Source organism: Schistocerca cancellata, chromosome 9, assembly GCF_023864275.1.
Source record: "Schistocerca cancellata isolate TAMUIC-IGC-003103 chromosome 9, iqSchCanc2.1, whole genome shotgun sequence".
Lineage (NCBI taxonomy): Eukaryota > Metazoa > Arthropoda > Insecta > Orthoptera > Acrididae > Schistocerca > Schistocerca cancellata.
In genome coordinates, this window is record NC_064634.1 from 287,824,409 (window position 1) to 287,843,199 (window position 18,791).

Genomic DNA, 18,791 nt, shown 5'->3' on the forward strand with positions numbered 1-18,791 from the left:
ACTAACCTGTGGACATCACATACATCCACGCCCGAGGCAGGATTCGAACCTGCGACCGTAGCGGTCGCGCGGTTCCAGACTGTAGCGCCTAGAACCGCTTGGCTAGCTCGGCCGGCTATGGCCTTTACACCTCCTACAGAAGCTGGCATCGTCTTTAAGGTGGTTATTCTCATTGTAATCCGATTTTTAACTAAATGTTCCGTATAGATCTTAATGTAGATTCACCATTCTTGATCCTCCCTTCTTGCGTCGATCTTCCGCATGCAACACTCTCCGCCAAAGTTTTCCTTGCCCTAGTTTTCGAGGCTCAAATACGTTCCTGTTGTGAGCGAAACTCCATTTTCTCAGTTGGTTCTGACACCCGGATAGATTCTCGTCTTTTAGCTGCATGATTTTTCAGAGCAATAGGTCTACTCTGTTTTCTTGGGTGGAATCTGGAGCAGCAAGAATTATGCTTTGCTATCGCATAAGTCGTTAACACCGTTTTGAAATGTTTTATACCATTCTGAAATGCTTTAATCTGTTATGAAGTGTAACAAAGCGAAAAGTCGTATCAAATTCGTAAGAAATGTTGTGAAATCTCTGAAAAATCCCCATTCATCGTTTTCGGAATATTAGCTGAAACTATTAGAAAGCGCATTTGTTTATGCGCTCTGTTTTTCAGTTGTTTCGGACGCCAAGAATACCTTTAGAAGTTTTATACAGTTACAAAGAATAAACGAGCACGTCAGTGTGTTTTGCGAGGGAATTTGGAAAGGGGTAGTTTCTACTTTTTGATCAGACGTAGACAGTAGCAATTTTTTTGTATTTTGATCAACAAGTGTGCATATTTAATCAAAATCGGAATAAAAACGTGGATATCCTATAAAACAATAAACCCGCAGATGCTCTTTATATACGCAACAAATGGGCTACCTAAATACCAGACGGTTCAACTGAAAACTGACGAACTAAATCTTTCATATAATCGAAACAGTACTATTATTAACATAGCAACCAGACTTCCTGACAGTTATACAGGATATTTATCGTAACGAAAACGTGTACATTTGCGAGAAAGACAAACCTAAGGACACCTCGCCAAGCTGATCAGTTTTTTTCATCCTCTTCGCTAAGGCGTTGTTTTAAGGCTGTGCACATTTGCCAGCACATCGTACCCAAGCTGTTAATGCCAGCATGTAAACCGAATTCGCCAGTTCCTCTTTAAAGACTGACTTAATTTTTCTCTCGACGCTGCGAAGGTCGCAGTCCAGTACTGCTACCGAAAGGGTTGAAAACGAAGATTTTTGTGGCTGGGGACTGCTCATCCTGGAGATGGGACTGGTGCGGCGTGTGACTTTACACACCGCAGACAGTCAGCAACAGAAGCAGGTACTACTTTACTAATGTAGGAGACTACGGTACAGGGATGTCGAATGTGACACACGGAACTTTGAGTCGGTCTTGCAGACGTGCACGTATAGCCTAAGAAAGCAGGACATACGGGTTCGAGTCCCGGTCCGGCACAAAGTTTCATGTCACTGACAGACAGAACATCTACACCTAATACGGCTAGCTGATGCAAGCCATTCGCATTTAGCGAATTTATTTCCATCTAATTTCTAATATACACAAATGGTGTCTCCCATTTATACGAGGGTAATCCCAAAAGTAAGGTCTCCTATTTTTTTATAAGTACATAGACTTTATTTATACAATGGTTTACATCAGTTTACAGCTTTAACATTTAGCTATTTTTCGACATAATCACCATTTTTGTCATGCATTTTTTAGACGCTGTGGCAGTTTTTGCCTGCCCATGTCATACCAGCTCGCCGCCATGCTGTTTAGAAAGTCTTGAACCTCTTTCACCTCGTCGTCGGAGCTGAATCGCTGGGACCACAATTAACGCTGACGGATACTGTGAGACTCAAAACTCAATTCAGAACCGGAGAAGAGGAATGTTGAGCAAGGGCATACACATTCTCCATGACAACGCTTGCCCACATATCGCTCGGCAAACCGTTGCTCTCCAGCAACAGTTTCAGTGAAACATGATCACCCGCCCACCCTATAGTCCTGACTTGGCGCTCAGTGACTTATCACCTGTTCCCTAGGTTAAAAGAACATTTGGCCGGAAAGCGATTCAGCTCCGACGACGAGGTGAAAAAAGAGGTTAGTAACTTTCTGAACAGCATCGCGGCGAGCTGGTATGACATGGGCATACAAAAATTGCCACAGTGTCTACAAAAATGAATCGACAGAAATCGTGATTATGTCGAAAAATAGCTAAATGTTCAAGCTGTAAACTGATGTAAACCCTTGTAGAAATAAACAAGTCTATGTACTTATAAAAAATAGGAGACCTTACTTTTGTGATTACCCTCCTAATATAGGAAACGTATAACGCAAATGCTGACTAATGCAATTTATTTAGCGACCGGTTTCAGTCAGGACCATGTTCACGGAAGTCAAATATGCAATTATAAAACAAACATTACATATCTTACATTACTCATACATTATTCGAATCATACATCATAGGTAATTCTTTACATATTTACTTCAGACTTTCGCAGGATACTGTAATAAAATATGGACAGCCATAGACTACATACTTTTCAAATATATGGAGTATGTAATATAAGATACAATAGGCAAACGTCGTTAGCAAACAAATTTTTGCACAATACTCTAACAAACATTCAGACGGACATAGGCTACATGTTTCTTTAAACAACAATGTAAGATTTTCTGTTAAAACCTACAGTGAGAATACACAACAATGTGCTCTTTCGTTTTATTCCCTACAGTCAGTTTTAACAGAAAACATTAAAGTTGCGTATGTGGCTTACCAGCTTATGATTAGAATACTACTACGGAATATTAATCATCCGAAACTTTGTAATCCTACAAGTTTGCAGATTAAAAGCATGCGGAATACTGTCGTTGAAGCTACTATCCTCAAATCCAGCAGCTAGAGAGGTTTCTCTCATATACCATACACCAATGACCCCAACAGATTTACCTGTTCATTTTGACGGACTTCAATTTCCAATCAAGGTTTCCTTTGCAACACCAATGAACAAGGCTCAATGTCAGAAAGAATTGGAGGAAGGAGGAGAACGACACAGAGGGTGAGGGGGAGGGCGTGAACGACAGAGAGGGGGGTGGAGGGCGTGAACGACAGAGAGGGGGAGGGGGAGAAAGGGAGAGGGAGGAGGAGATGAACAGAGAGGGAGAGGACACAGATTAAGATGTACATTCAGTTCCCATACATATTTAGCAACTGCAAAGCACTGCCGAGTTCGCAAGGACAATGTATAGCTGAAATCAAATTTTGATAGATCGTGTTAGTTGACGCCGTGCTAGGAAGACAATGTTCATTTAACACCTTGCTATGCTCTGAACAGACCACTTCATTAAGTTCAATACATTTGTTATAAGCTCAGTGTTTTCATGTTCCGGACTTTATTCATACTCCACCCATATCCAACAATTTGAACCACCCTATAATTGCCCTCACTACAGGTGCCAGGTGCATATAAGCTGTTTCCATGTATTTAGAGATGTTTCTCTACTATTTTCCAATGTATATAATTAATCCATATAGTAATCCAATGAAGTATCACTAAGACTGTACGAAAACCCACAAAATACCGTGGTGTGTGATCCAACAATTGTTATCAAGCTCCCGTATCTGTTTCCTCCTCAAAGATGTACGAAGGGTTCACTGAGCGCAGCTGGCAATTTGCCGCTTGCGGCGCCTTTGGCCAGGTGCCCGACGCATTCCGTTTGCTTCAACGGGGCCGCCGTGACGCTTTACGTCTAAGGACGCGATGACCATCCGGTTAGCAACCAAGGTCGTTCTCCTTAGACTGTCCACAAGTTCGAGGTCCTTGCCAGATGCGAACAGCCTTGAATAAATCTGGGGATGACACGGGCGAACAGAATGACACGTATGTAAATGAGTTTCCTGTTCATTATATTCCCACGAACCTTAATCAGGCATTACAAGAGTGAACTGTTTGAAATCAATAGCCGATCGTATCTCTGAAGCCTGCGCCACTTTAGCGTTGGAGTTTGCACGCATGTGCTGGTGTACTTCAACTGTTTTAATATCACGTGTGCACTTTCTCTTGAGCATTCGACGCCTTGGCTCTCAATCGCCGCTGGGGTACAGTCCCCAGTTTGTCAACCTTGTCGAGCAAACTATACAGTTTTGCAGTCATCGTAGGGAATAGTGAGTAGTGTTACGGGTGTCTTTGTGGCGGTGAGTGAAAAGCCATTTTATCGGTGCCATCAGAGTTATCTCAGAAAAGTATGACTGATATTTGCCGTGAGACAAGGGAAACGCTCGTACAAGTGTAATTATGAAGCGTAACGAGTGCTGCCAATTGGGGATTTCAAGTTGATTTCATATTTTTAGATTTCGAGAAGGCTTGTGACATCGTTCCTCACCATCGACTTCTATACAGCCTGTCAGATAGGCCACAGTTCGCAGTAATCGACGGAAGGTCACCGAATAAACTAAATATGATATCTGGCCTTTCCCAAGGAAATGATTAAGGTTCAAATAGCTCTGAGCACTATGAGATTTAACATCTAAGGTCATCAGTCCCCTAGAACTTAGAACTACATAAACCTAACTAACCTAAGGACATCACACATATCCATGCCCGAGGCAGGATTCGAACCTGCGACCGTAGCGATCGCGCGGTTCCAGACTGAAACGCCTAGAACCGCTCGGCCACACCGGCCGGTGAAATGATTAAGGCCCTCTGCTGTTCCTAATCTATATAAACGATTTAGGTGGCCATCTGAGCACCCCTCTTTGATTATTTGCAGATAATTCTGTTCTTTAACGTTTAGTAAATTCATCAGAAGATCAAAACTAAATGCAAAATGATGCAGACAAGATATCTGTATAGCGCGAAAAGTGGCAACTGACCCTAAATGCAAAGTACGAAGTCATCCACGAGAGTACTAAAATAAATCCTTTAAATTTCGGTTACACGATAACTCACACAAATCTAAAGGATATCAATTCAACTAAATACCTAAGAATTACAATTACGCAAAACTTTAAATGGAGAGATCACATAGATAATGTTGTGGAGGAGGCAAACCAAAGATCGTTTTACTGACAGAACCCTCAGAAGATGCAACAGGTCTACTACAGAGACTGCTTGCACTACGCTTGTCCCTCCCCTTCTGGTGCATTGCTGCGTGATATATGATTCGTACCAGACAGGACGGAGAACATCGAAAAAGCTCAAAGAAGGGCACCTCGTTTTGTGTTATCGCGAAATTGGGGAGATGGTGCCGTGGATTGATACATGAGTTGGGGTGGCAAGCGTTGAAACAAAGGCCTTCTTCGTTGTGACGAGATCTTATCACGAAATTTCAATTTCCAACGTCACGTCCTCCTCCGAATGCGAATTTTTTTTTTTTTTTTTACACCGACCGACATAGGGAGAAATGATCATCGTGATAAAATAAGATAAATCAGAGCTCGTACGGAAAGATTCAAGTGTTAAATTTTTCCCATGAGACGTTCGAAAATGGGACAGTAGAGAAATTGTGTAAAGGTGCTTCGATGAACACTCTGCCAGGTAAGTAAATGTAAACTGCCGAGCAGTCATGTAAGCGCAAGTGTAAATCACAATAGTTGGGCCGCTGCATAAGGGTAATTGTTCTAGCTCCAGAATGAGATTTTCACTCTGCAGCGGAGTGTGCGCTGATATGAAACTTCCTGGCAGATTAAAACTGTGTGCCGGACCGAGACTCGAACTCGGGACCTTTGCCTTTCGCGGGAAACTGCTGTACCAACTGAGCTACCCAAGCACGACTCACGCCCCGTCCTCACAACTTGCTCGCGAAAAGCAAAGGTCCCGAGTTCGAGTCTCGGTCCGGCACACAGTTTTAATCTGCCAGGAAGTTTCTATTGTTCTAGCTATTCTTTCGAAATCGGTGCTACAGAAAAATATCGCCCACAGTGGACTTCTTCAATAGCACCATTTGTAGTTTGGACTACATGTAGGCAACACAATCTACTGTTACACTTGTGGTTGGATAACTGGTGTGACCGCTCCTACCGCATGTGCAGCGCGTCCCACTTAAACCTCGTCCACTGGAGAAACCAGACCTGCGTGGAATGGGAAAAGGAAGGAAGATCTGTGGCGACGAGTCTATCACAAAACTGATCACAAACTCAGACTGTAAAATGGCACTGAAGTAATTCAGCCGTGACCTTTTAAAAGGAATCATCCTAGCATTGACCTTAAGTGGGTTAGAGAAATCACGGTAGCCATAAAACTGGACAGCCTACAGGAATTTAAATTCCGCTCCCACCAACAGCAATCCAGTGCGTTTAACACTGTGCCACTTCGCTCCGTTCCGTAAAACGAAATACAAACTGCGATCAAGTCAAGTCACATCCATCCACTCCCACTTGCCCATTCTCTCACTCATTCGGCCCAACTCATTGTCATTATCTCTTTGTCGCTCTTCATCAACTATCACTGTCTCCTGTCTCAAAGCCACAGTCGCTTTCGTTCTGTCCTACTATTACTGTATCTTCTCATTGTCACTGTCTCCTTCTTGTTCTCTCTTACTGCTACTATCTCATTCATTCCCTCACTCTGCTTCTGTTTTTTCTCACTGTCTCTATCTCCCTCTTCCTCGCTGTCATCGTCATAGACTCTCACTCTCTCTCTCTCTCTCTCTCTCTCTCTCTCTCTCTCTCTCTCTCTCTCTCTCTCTCATTTTCCCTCTCTCCACCCACCTTCATTTTCACTTTCTCCTACTCTTAATCCCTCTCCCACTGTCACTATCTCCTTCGCTCTTTTCCTAGCACTTTTCTGTCACTATCAGCTACGTTCCACTGCCACTGTGTCTCACTCTTCCTCGCACTACCATTGTCTCCTTTGTTATTTCTGTAACAAAACCGCTATCTACTGCCTTCCAGTATTTATTACTTCTCCGTCTCCTCCTCTCTCAGCACAAAAATACGTGACTATGTTGGAATGCCAAAATTTTTGTGAAAATTTTACAGGTGCTGAGGAAGGCACAATGAGGCAGCTGGTATCCCCATTTTTTTTTTAGTCAGTGCCTTTCAATTTTAGGTGTATAAGTAGGGTAAGATTGAACCTCTGTATGTGGGAAAGGGATAAAGATATCCAGAAAATTTTCAAGGCTGTTCGAGATCGGCATCTTAGGAATATACAGGGTGTTACAAAAAGGTACGGCCAAACTTTCAGGAAACATTCCTCACACACAAAGAAAGAAAATACGTTATGTGGACATGTGTCCGGAAACGCTTACTTTCCATGTTAGAGCTCATTTTATTACTTCTCTTCAAATCACATTAATCATGGGATAGAAACACACAGCAACAGAATGTACCAGCGTGACTTCAAACACTTTGTTACAGGAAATGTTCAAAATGTCCTCCGTTAGCGAGGATACATGCATCCACCCTCCGTCGCATGGAATCCCTGATGCGCTGATGCAGCCCTGGAGTATGGCGTATTGTATCACAGCCGTCCACATTACGAGCATGAAGAGTCTCTACATTTGGTACTGTTAAGTGGGGCGTTCCCCAAGGGTCGGTGCTGGGGCCACTGCTGTTTCTTATTTATATAAATGATATGCCTTCTAGTATTACAGGTGATTCAAAAATATTTCTGTTTGCTGATGACACCAGCTTGATAGTGAAGGATCTTGTGTGTAATATTGAAACAGTATCCTATAATGTAGTTCATGAAATAAGTTCGTGGCTTGTGGAAAATAATTTGATGCTAAATCACAGTAAGACTCAGTTTTACAGTTTCTAACACAATTCAACAAGAACCGATATTTTGATCAGACAGAATGGGCATATTATAAGCAAGACGGAACAGTTCAAGTTCCTAGGCGTTCGGATAGATAGTAAGCTGTTGTGGAAAGCCCATGTCCAGGATCTTGCTCAGAAACTAAAGGCTGCTTTATTTACCATTAGAACAGTATCTGAAATAAGTGACACTTCAACACGAAAAGTAGTCTACTTCGCATATTTTCATACGCTTATGTCGTATGGTATTATTTTTTGGGGTAATTCTTCTGATTCAAAAAGAGTAATTTTGGCTCAAAAACGGGCTGTTCGAGCTATGTGTGGTGTAAGTTCGAGAACCTCTTGTCGACACCTATTCAATAGTCTGGGAATTCTGACATTGCCCTCACAGTATATACACTCCTGGAAATTGAAATAAGAACACCGTGAATTCATTGTCTCAGGAAGGGGAAACTTTATTGACACATTCCTGGGGTCAGATACATCACATGATCACACTGACAGAACCACAGGCACATAGACACAGGCAACAGAGCATGCACAATGTCGGCACTAGTACAGTGTATATCCACCTTTCGCAGCAATGCAGGCTGCTATTCTCCCATGGAGACGATCGTAGAGATGCTGGATGTAGTCCTGTGGAACGGCTTGCCATGCCATTTCCACCTGGCGCCTCAGTTGGACCAGCTTTCGTGCTGGACGTGCAGACCGCGTGAGACGATGCTTCATCCAGTCCCAAACATGCTCAATGGGGGACAGATCCGGAGATCTTGCTGGCCACGGTAGTTGACTTACACCTTCTAGAGCACGTTGGGTGGCACGGGATACATGCGGACGTGCATTGTCCTGTTGGAACAGCAAGTTCCCTTGCCGGTCTAGGAATGGTAGAACGATGGGTTCGATGACGGTTTGGATGTACCATGCACTATTCAGTGTCCCCTCGACGATCACCAGTGGTGTACGGCCAGTGTAGGAGATCGCTCCCCACACCATGATGCCGGGTGTTGGCCCTGTGTGCCTCGGTCGTATGCAGTCCTGATTGTGGCGCTCACCTGCACGGCGCCAAACACGCATACGACCATCATTGGCACCAAGGCAGAAGCGACTCTCATCGCTGAAGACGACACGTCTCCATTCGTCCCTCCATTCACGCCTGTCGCGACTCCACTGGAGGCGGGCTGCACGATGTTGGGGCGTGAGCGGAAGACGGCCTAACGGTGTGCGGGACCGTAGTCCAGCTTCATGGAGACGGTTGCGAATGGTCCTCGCCGATACCCCAGGAGCAACAGTGTCCCTAATTTGCTGGGAAGTGGCGGTGCGGTCCCCTACGGCACTGCGTAGGATCCTACGGTCTTGGCGTGCATCCGTGCGTCGCTGCGGTCCGGTCCCAGGTCGACGGGCACGTGCACCTTCCGCCGACCACTGGTGACAACATCGATGTACTGTGGAGACCTCACGCCCCACGTGTTGAGCAATTCGGCGGTACGTCCACCCGGCCTCCCGCATGCCCACTATACGCCCTCGCTCAAAGTCCGTCAACTGCACATACGGTTCACGTCCACGCTGTCGCGGCATGCTACCAGTGTTAAAGACTGCAATGGAGCTCCGTATGCCACGGCAAACTGGCTGACACTGACGGCGGCGGTGCACAAATGCTGCGCAGCTAGCGCCATTCGACGGCCAACACCGCGGTTCCTGGTGTGTCCGCTGTGCCGTGCGTGTGATCATTGCTTGTACAGTCCTCTCGCAGTGTCCGGAGCAAGTATGGTGGGTCTGACACACCGGTGTCAATGTGTTCTTTTTTCCATTTCCAGGAGTGTATTTTCTTTAATGTCGTTTGTTGTTAGCAATATTAGCCTATTCCCAAGAGTTAGCAGCTTTCACTCAGTTAATACTAGGCAGAAATCCAATCTGCATGTGGAATGCACTTCCTTGAGTCTTGTGCAGAAAGGAATGCAGTATTCTGCTGCATCCATTTTCAATAAGCTACCACAAGAACTCGTGGTTCATGGTGTGGGTTCCTGTAGTCATGTCCTAGTTCATGAACCACGGGCAACGTATGAGTGGCCAAGTAAGTGGTCCCGACAGTCGGGATACCAGTTACTTTGGAATAAGGCTGGGCATCTCGGACATATTCTGAGTCGTGGTCACCTTTGTGCTCATACGGCAAAGACTACCAAATCCACCGGTTAGTCCCTCAGCCGTTAGGGGTAAAACCCAATGGGACTCGGGGCAAGTAAGGCTAGCAACCTGCTTCCCTGGTACTTTAAATATGATGCTGGCAACAATCAGAGCAAAATGCCTCGGACATTTGGAGGTGACGGAGTCCCACCTCTAACTGACAAACCAGGGACTCCGAAGATACGACTTGGCAAACAAAAATGGTAATGAGATGGGGCGCTATTAATATCAATGGGGGCTACTCTGGGAAGAAGGTAGAGCTGGCAGAGGCTGCAAGTAAGATGGGGCTGGACGTTTTAGCTGTTAGTGACATTCGGGTAAGGGGTGAGAAAGAAGAGGAAGTGGGAGAATGCAAGGTCTACCTGTCAGGAGTCAAAGCAGGAATAGCACAATGGGGTGTAGGGCTTTACATCAGGAAAGAAATGGAACCCAGCGTAGTTGCAATAAGGTATGTAAACGAACGACTGATGTGGATAGATTTGACAGTGTCTAGCAAGAAAATTAGGATTGTGTCAGTATATTCGCATTGTGAAGGGACAGATCAAGATAAGATGGATAGTTTTTATGAGGCACTCAGTGATGTAGTTGTTAGAGTAAAGGACAAGGACAGTGTTCTGCTCATGGGTGATTTTAACGCCAGGATTGGAAATCGAACAGAAGGGTATGAAAAGGTTATGGGTAAATTTGGACAGGATATGGAGGCCAACAGGAACGGGAAACAACTCTTGGATTTCTGTGCCAGTATGGGCTTAGTAACCACAAAATCCTTTTTTAAACATAAGAACATTCACCGGTATACTTGGGAAGCAGGGGAACCAGATCTGTCATTGACTATATAATAACAGATCAGGAATTCAGGAAGGCTGTGAGGGACACACGTGTATTCAGGGGATTCTTTGATGACACTGATCATTATTTAATCTGCAGTGAAATTGGGATTGTGAGGCCGAAAGTGCAGGAGGTCAGGTCCATATGTAGGAGGATAAGAGTGGAGAAACTTCAGGATAAGGAAATCAGGCACAAGTACATAACAGCGATCTCAGAAAGGTACCAGTTAGTTGAATGTAGTCAATTACAGTCAATGCAAAAGGAATGGACAAGGTACAGGGACACAGTACTAGAAGTGGCTAAGGAATGTCTTGGAACAGTAGTGTGTAAAAGTTGGATGAAGCAAACAGCTTGGTGGAATGACACAGTCAAGGCAGCCTGTAAAAGGAAAAAGAAGGCGTCAAAAATGGCTACATACTAGAACTCAGGTAGACAGAGAAAGTTATGTTGAAGAAAGAAACAAAGCCAAACAGATAATTGCAGCATCCAAGAAGAAAGCTTGGGAAGACTTTGGAAACAGGTTGGAGACTATGGGTCAAGCTGCTGGAAAACCATTCTAGAGCGTAATTAGCAGTCTTCGAAAGGGAGGTAAGAAGGAAATGACAAGTATTTTGGACAGGTCAGGAAAACTGCTGGTGAATCCTGTGGATGCCTTGGGCAGATGGAGGGAATATTTTGAAGAGTTGCTCAATGTAGGTGAAAATATGATCAGTAATGTTTCAGATTTCGAGGTAGAATGGGATAGGAACGATGATGGAAATAGGATCACATTTGAGGAAGTGGAGAAAATGGTCAATAGATTGCAGTGCAATAAAGCAGCTGGGGTGGATGAAATTAAGTCGGAACTCATCATCAAATACAGTGGAATGTCAGGTCTTAAATGGCTACACAGGTCTAATGCTGCATGGGATGAATGTCGTCCTTAAAATTATAACAGCAGAAACGTTAGGAAAAGTCCGGAAGGAAACTCTGCACAATACGAATATTACACTTCTCGGATACAATGTATCTTAGAGGACTCAAGGTTATACGTCCAGCACGTGATGGACACAGGTTGACTTACTGGTCGAAGTCCGAGGAGGACGTCTTATTTGTTAGCTTCCTGATAGACTCTATAGTATTCTGTAGTTCTAGCATCTAACGAAAATCGTGAAGCTTTTGTAGTCTGAACACCACGGAGTGACGCAAGGGCAAAACTATCAATTTGAGATAGGGGACTGAAACGACTGAATCAGAAGTTATATGCGAAAATGACAAAATTTCAGGTTTATCGTTGGTATGCTGCCAATCATAGCAATCGCAATTACATACATTATTGTAATAATTTTATCTGCACACCTTGTCCAAGGCGTTACAGTCACAGCAGTTATTCAAAAAGGCCCCGCCCCCTGCTTCCAAGAAGACACTGAAACGCTACAAATAGATCTGTCCGACCCTTTCTGGCCTCAAATTGACACATTTGTCCTCCTCCACTACAGAGCCATCCTGAATAGGTACAAACAGAAAGAAGGAACAGACAGAAGTAAAAAATGCGCTGTTTTAGAGAGCTGACACTTTTACGCAAAGCTTCTCTTTCGTTTAGAAGAATAGCAGTTTTCCAGAGCTTTCCAAATGATGCAGCCAAATCGTTCAAAGTGAGGCTCGTAAATGGGGGTAAGATGATCATTTCAGCATCAACAGCCGGCCGCTGTGGACGAGCAGTTCTAGGCGCTTCAGTCCGGAACCGCGCTGCTGCTCGGTCGCTGGTTCGAATCCTGCCTCGGGCATGGATGTGTGTGATGTCCTTAGGTTAGTTGGGTTTAAGTAGTTCTACGTCTAGGGGACTGATGAACTCAGATGTTAAGTCCCATAGTGCTTAGAGCCATTTGAATTTCAGCATCAATCTATCGAATCAAAACAACACATCTATAGTTGTAAGCCAAATTCCAAGAGAGGACAATAGGCGTTACCTATACTAGGCAATGTGGTAAACGAGTTTCGCTTTCACTGGTTCACGAAAGGCAAAAGGAAACTTTCACTAACAAAGTAATATATTTTTTCCTTTATTTGATAAGATAAAAGAATATTACATTACTGATGATTATTTCCAAAATTCAGTCCCACAGTTTTGTAGCCATAATTTTTCTGATTAGAAAAACGTCCACTTCCACTAAGAAAAGTTCTTAGTAGACTAATTACTCGATCTAGGAGATTGCATTTTTAGTAAACTCTGGAAAGTTTTGTAAATTACCAAGGGAGCATACAATTTACAAATAGTTCCTATAATTTTATCAATTTTCCCGTCATCCAACGCATAGTTAAAGAGGATTACTCCTTAGCTCATTATAATTTCATGTCCACTAATTTTGTTCGCATTCCTGTTATGAATAAAAATATAACATCAAATTTTAATTATTATTAAAACGCACTGCTATTAGCAGTCGTGCAGGACAACGATTCAGTCCATCCGGAGGTCGTATTCAACTCATCAACATCACGTAGCCGGCATTTCAGTCAGTGCGCGTTTAGTAGCCAACTAGTTAACATCTCACGATCGATACCAATCAAAATGTACGGTTAATTTGTGATTCAGAGTGAGATACTAAAATTGTACAGTACTAACAAGGGGAGGCAAGGACTTTGTGATCACGAATTTACTTCAAACTTTGTACACCTTCAGTGGGCCAAGTAAAACAACATAATGTGCAAGTAGTAAGCTGCACTATCCCGGCAATTCAAATGGCAAGAGAAGTTTTACGTGTCAGCTTTGTACTTAAGTATCTGTGCGACGGTGCCGAACTTAGACTTCATGGTGGGCAAGTGGCTGGCGTTCGAGCTACGTAAGAGGAACGTGTAACACGCGACGGTTCGGCTCCCCTCAAACGTAATTTTTAATGTATAGAATACTATCGGAAGAAAGAGAAATTTTTCAGAATGTCAGCGGTGTGTGTTTCCCCTTAGAAACTCTAAACATTTCCTGTAAATGCGGAATAACTGCATTTCATTAGATATAGTAGATGCCCTTTCAATTTATGTTTTCCATGTGTGTATGCCAAAAACCATTCTGCAGCGTGTGATGTCGAGAGCACATCCGACGAGTAATTGTACGTTACTCTTATTATGGTCTGGCATATTGTGACTATATTACTGAATAACATCATTTGCATCATTATTTGATTTTTTTAAGCATGTCCCTAGTACCTGGAAATTTAATTAAAAATAGTGAATAGTCAAGTAACATATGAAATTCACAACAACTTCATGAAAGTGTGCTTGGGTTTTTTTTTTCATTGTACTACTTCTCAAATGTGATATAAATTAAAATTACTAAATAATTGTTAGCAGTATTCGAAACGTCTCCGAGCCTCTTGCACAGCGCGAACACGAACCACTTGCAGCCGGCCGCTTCGCACAGATACATCAATTACATGAAAAACGCGTAAAACTTCTCTTGGGATTTTCTCAGAATTGCCGGAGTAGTGCACCTTGCTTACAATACGTTTTCAGTGGTCTACTGAAGGTGTACAAAGTTTGAAGTAAATCCGTGATCACAACGTCGTGGCCTCCCCTTGTAAGTAAACCATTCGTAGCAACATACAACTAGCCTGTAAATATCGAATGATACGTGAACAATATGTAACTATGAAATAGTGCGCGGATGAACTATCTACATGGACCATATATGTGTAATTGCGATTTAATCTGGTACTAACGAAATGTGGAATTGTATGTTTATGAGAGTAACTAGCCCACCTGGTTTAAATGTTGAAACTTCTTAATGTTAGAAATCTGATCATCATGAAAGTAGAATTGTGTCTCAGTAAATTTGAAGGAACTAAAATCTATGTGCTGTACTGTAGTGTACGTTTGTTTATAAACTTCTATCAAACACTTGAACAACCGAAGGCAAACAACCGGCTCTGTTAAGTTACGAGATTCGTAATGTGTTACTTCATGAGCACTTCCTGCAGATCCTCAAATTTCAACATATAATGACACGTGGGTTCTTTCGTTCACAGGCGCAAAAAGAAAAGAAGAAGAAGAAGGAGTCCCAGGACATGTCACTGTTCGGAAGACACCATATATATAACAACGTATTGGATGTCTTTTTGCTATTACCACAGACAGGGTGAGGTGACGCACTGGTTAATACAGGGCTGGTCAAAAGGAAGAAACAAATTGCAAACATTTAGTGCCTCCAAACTAAAAAAAAAATAAAAATACAATTCCAACATTCCTGGAAAGAAAAAAAGTTTTTATGCTTTCAATGTGAGCACCATGGGTTACACGACAAATATCAAAACGTTGGCTCATTTCTTGCCACAGACAAAACAGCTGGTATTCGTTATCGAATTCATACCTTCAACAATACGATGTCGCAGATTTTCAACAGTGTCAGGCACGGGGGGGGGGGGGGGGGGGGATAAAAGCGCAGTATTTTACTTAACCCCATAGATGAAAGTCACAGGGTGTAAGGCCTGGAGACCTGCGAGGCCACCGACGATGAAGTTTATCTTCTGCTCCTCCCATGTCTCCAGACCTCACACCTTGTCTCTTATCTGTGCGGTTACATAAAAGACGGCGCTTCTATCCCCCCTGTGCCTGACACTCTCGAAAGTCTGCGACATCGGGTTGTTGAAGGCGTGAATTCGATAACGAGAGACCAATTGCTTCATATATGACAGGAAATGAGCCGCTGTTTTGATATTTGTCGTGCCAACACATGGTGCTCGCACTGAATGTATAAAAATTTGAACTTTTCTCTTTCCAGGAACGATGGAATCGTGTTTATATCTTTTTTAGTTTGGAAACAATAAATGCTTGAAATCTGTTCCTTCTTTTTGAGTAATCCTTATATTGGACACTCATTTCGGAGAATCGTTGAACAGATCCTTTCATGTATCCACTGAACTAAATGGCGAGATGATTCCTTTGAAACTGACGAGGCCATATTCTGCTCTATCTTTCTCCGATACGAGCTCCATCGCTAATGACCTCGTCGTCGACAGAATGTCAACCTTTATTCTTCCTTCTGCCATTAAACTAAGAAATAAACGTTGGGAATCTCGCTTAACCGTCCTGGGCAATGTCCTAGTGACCAAACAACTCTTACGGGAATTTCACTGGGACGCGTTTGATCATCCTCCGTACAGTCTGGACCTCGCTCCTAGCGACTTTCATCTCTTCTTACACCTAAAATCTTGTCCTAAAATCATGTCACTCTCTGACCGCTTATGAAACTGACGTTTTATCTGGGTGTAAACATGCAACCAGTCGCTTTTTTTAAACTTTAAATACGATTTATTGTATCACAAACTAATTTGCGACCCATTGCAGGATTATCATCAGACGGAGGTGGTACAGGAACATTATATCGAGGACCAAGTGTAGCTTGACGCTGTGGTGATGGGGCTGGCGAAAATGACGGAAATTTAATAACGGTAACGAAACGTTTATCCACCGGAAATGATGTTGTGTTTTGGGTACTTACAGTGCATTGCATCATGATATCTTTTGTGTATATTTTAATCCATATTACTTGTGTATTGTCAATGTAAGAAAGACATCTGCTTCACTTAAATAATATCATCCGCACTTGTAAATACTTATTTTGTAATACAATGCATATCAGGGCAAAGATCGTGATGTAGTAAAATGTTATACGAGGTATGTCCACAAAGTAAGTTCCGTTTGGTTATATAAAACAATATTTATTGTACAAAAATCTGCAACTGTTAAACTACTTTTCTACATAGCTTCTGAAATTTTGTAAGCACTTGTTATAGCGTGGCACAAGTTTTTGTATGTCTTCTTCATAGAAGGTTGCCGCCTGTTTATTCAACCATGTGGTAACATGTTCTTTCAGCTCGTCATCATCGTTGAAGTGTTGACCACCAAGGACAAGATTTTAGGTGTAAGAAGAGATGAAAGTCGCTAGGAGCGAGATCCGGGTTGTTCGGAGGATGATCAAACGCGTCCCAGTGAAATTCCCGCAAGCATTGTTTGGTCACATTCGCCTTGTGAGGTCGGGCATTATAGTGAAAACTCTTGACAATAATCCTCGGCGCTTGTTCTGTATTGCGTGGCGCAATTTCTCAATGGTCTCGCAGTAACCATGTGCATTGATTGTTTGGCCTCGAGGTAAGAAATCAATCTGCAAAATGCCTTCCCTTTTTTTATCAAAAAAACGGTGCACATGACTTTTCGAGGTGTCAACATTTGCTTAGACTTAACCTTCGTTGGGGAAGAAGTGTGCCTCCATTCCACTGATTGCCGTTTTGTTTCAGGGGTGTCGTACGATACCCAAGTTTTATCCCCCGTGACTCTCCGAGAAAAAACCATCGCTTTCTTCATTGTAGCGTGTCAGAAACTCTAGTGCACTGCCCATCCGTTGTTTTTTGTATTGTTCAGTAAGGATTTTGGCTACCCAACGTGAGCAAAGTTTCCGAAATTTCAGTTTTTCATTAAAATTTCATGAATTAGTGAACGTGAGATTTACGGGACTTCCATAGCAAGGGCACTAAGTGTAAACTTACGGTTGTGCTTAATCTTCTCTTCAAGTGTGTGAATCAGTTCATCAGTAACCACAGACGACGTCCACTCAGTTCTTCATCGTGCACTTAATCACGTCCTTCATTGAACAGTCTGACCCATCTTCGAACCACTGAATCACTCATAGCATCTTGTCTGTAAAACCTCGCAGATCTGCCCACGAATTTCCTTTGGTTTAACTTTACTTGCATTTAGAAAACTAATCACAGATCTGATTTCACACACGTCGGCATTTTCAATTACGGCTGACATCACCTATCTCCGTACCGTGCAACGTCGAACAGTGTGCGTTAGCGACGTCGGCCTTTTACTTTTATACAGTTTCATCTTCGGATAAGGCTTTACACCAGGGATGGACAACCTCTGGTGACCCGCCGGCGTAATTCACGTACGTAAGCTCGCAGGCCATCCCTTCACGCAAAGCGGCAGCTGCGCTCTTGGCGCATTACGTCAAAACTATAGTGTCCGTGAAGTTAATGTTAATGGGGTAACGTGCCGATATGAATTGCACACATTTCCTGACACGTTATGGCAGCAAATTATGCCTCAAAATAGGCGCTTTTGAGAGTACATTCATTTTATGTTCACTACGTGTTCAGATGTTTACATTTATTTACGAGTCGTGAACAGTGTTTACGACGATGTACAGTAGCTGTCCAAAAAACTTCCGTTGAAAAATTCTCTAACGCCGTTAGTGAAGAAACAATGTTCGCGACACGTAAATAAACATGAGAATGTGAGATGCTACGCATATTAAAACGTCGATATGGAAAACTGAATGCCTATAGAAGCAACTAATTACAGCTGTTTCACTATAAATTACCTTAAATTCCAACATTTGCAATGTTCTATGTTCTGTCTCCTTCCGGGAGCCGGATTGAAATCAGTCGTGGGCCACCGGTTGGACACGGGTGCCTGACACGAAATAAGGAGATGCCAGACCCCGCAAACCACCGGCTTCGAAGAGCTTCAGCATATTACGATGCAGCCACACAGAAGTAAATCCTATGCAAGAATTAAGGTCACTAAGATTGTGTTTTCCAAATCGGTCGAGATCGGTGGCCACGGTAGTGGACCAGTTTCGAATTTAAAATAATGTATAAATTCTGCGACAGCTTTCATAGCTCAAACGTACACGCACGGACTACGATCTGAACGTGGCTTTTCAGCACATTGCTATCGTCTCATTTACATAAGGCTTCCCTCTTGTGTATCTGCAATGGATCGAAATCTCCGGAAGTATTAGGTTACGGGCCACATATTTACAACAACTATTTCGTATTTCCGAGCGTTCTAAACACGCCCTCTTGTTCGAAGTTGAGCCTGCATCAAGACCTTTAACAAGGTTGGTTCAAATGGCTCTGAGCACTATGGGACTTAACTGCTGTGGTCATCAGTCCCCTAGAACTTAGAACTACTTAAACCAAACTAACCTAAA

The 18,791-nt window shown here is 43.1% G+C and overlaps 1 protein-coding gene across 3 annotated transcripts in view; it reads right to left on the reverse strand.

Moving 5' to 3' along the window:
- LOC126100227 (putative fatty acyl-CoA reductase CG5065) overlaps window positions 1-18,791 on the reverse strand; it is a 505,281-nt gene that overhangs the window by 70,003 nt on the left and 416,487 nt on the right. The gene's annotated exons all lie outside the window — the stretch shown is intronic.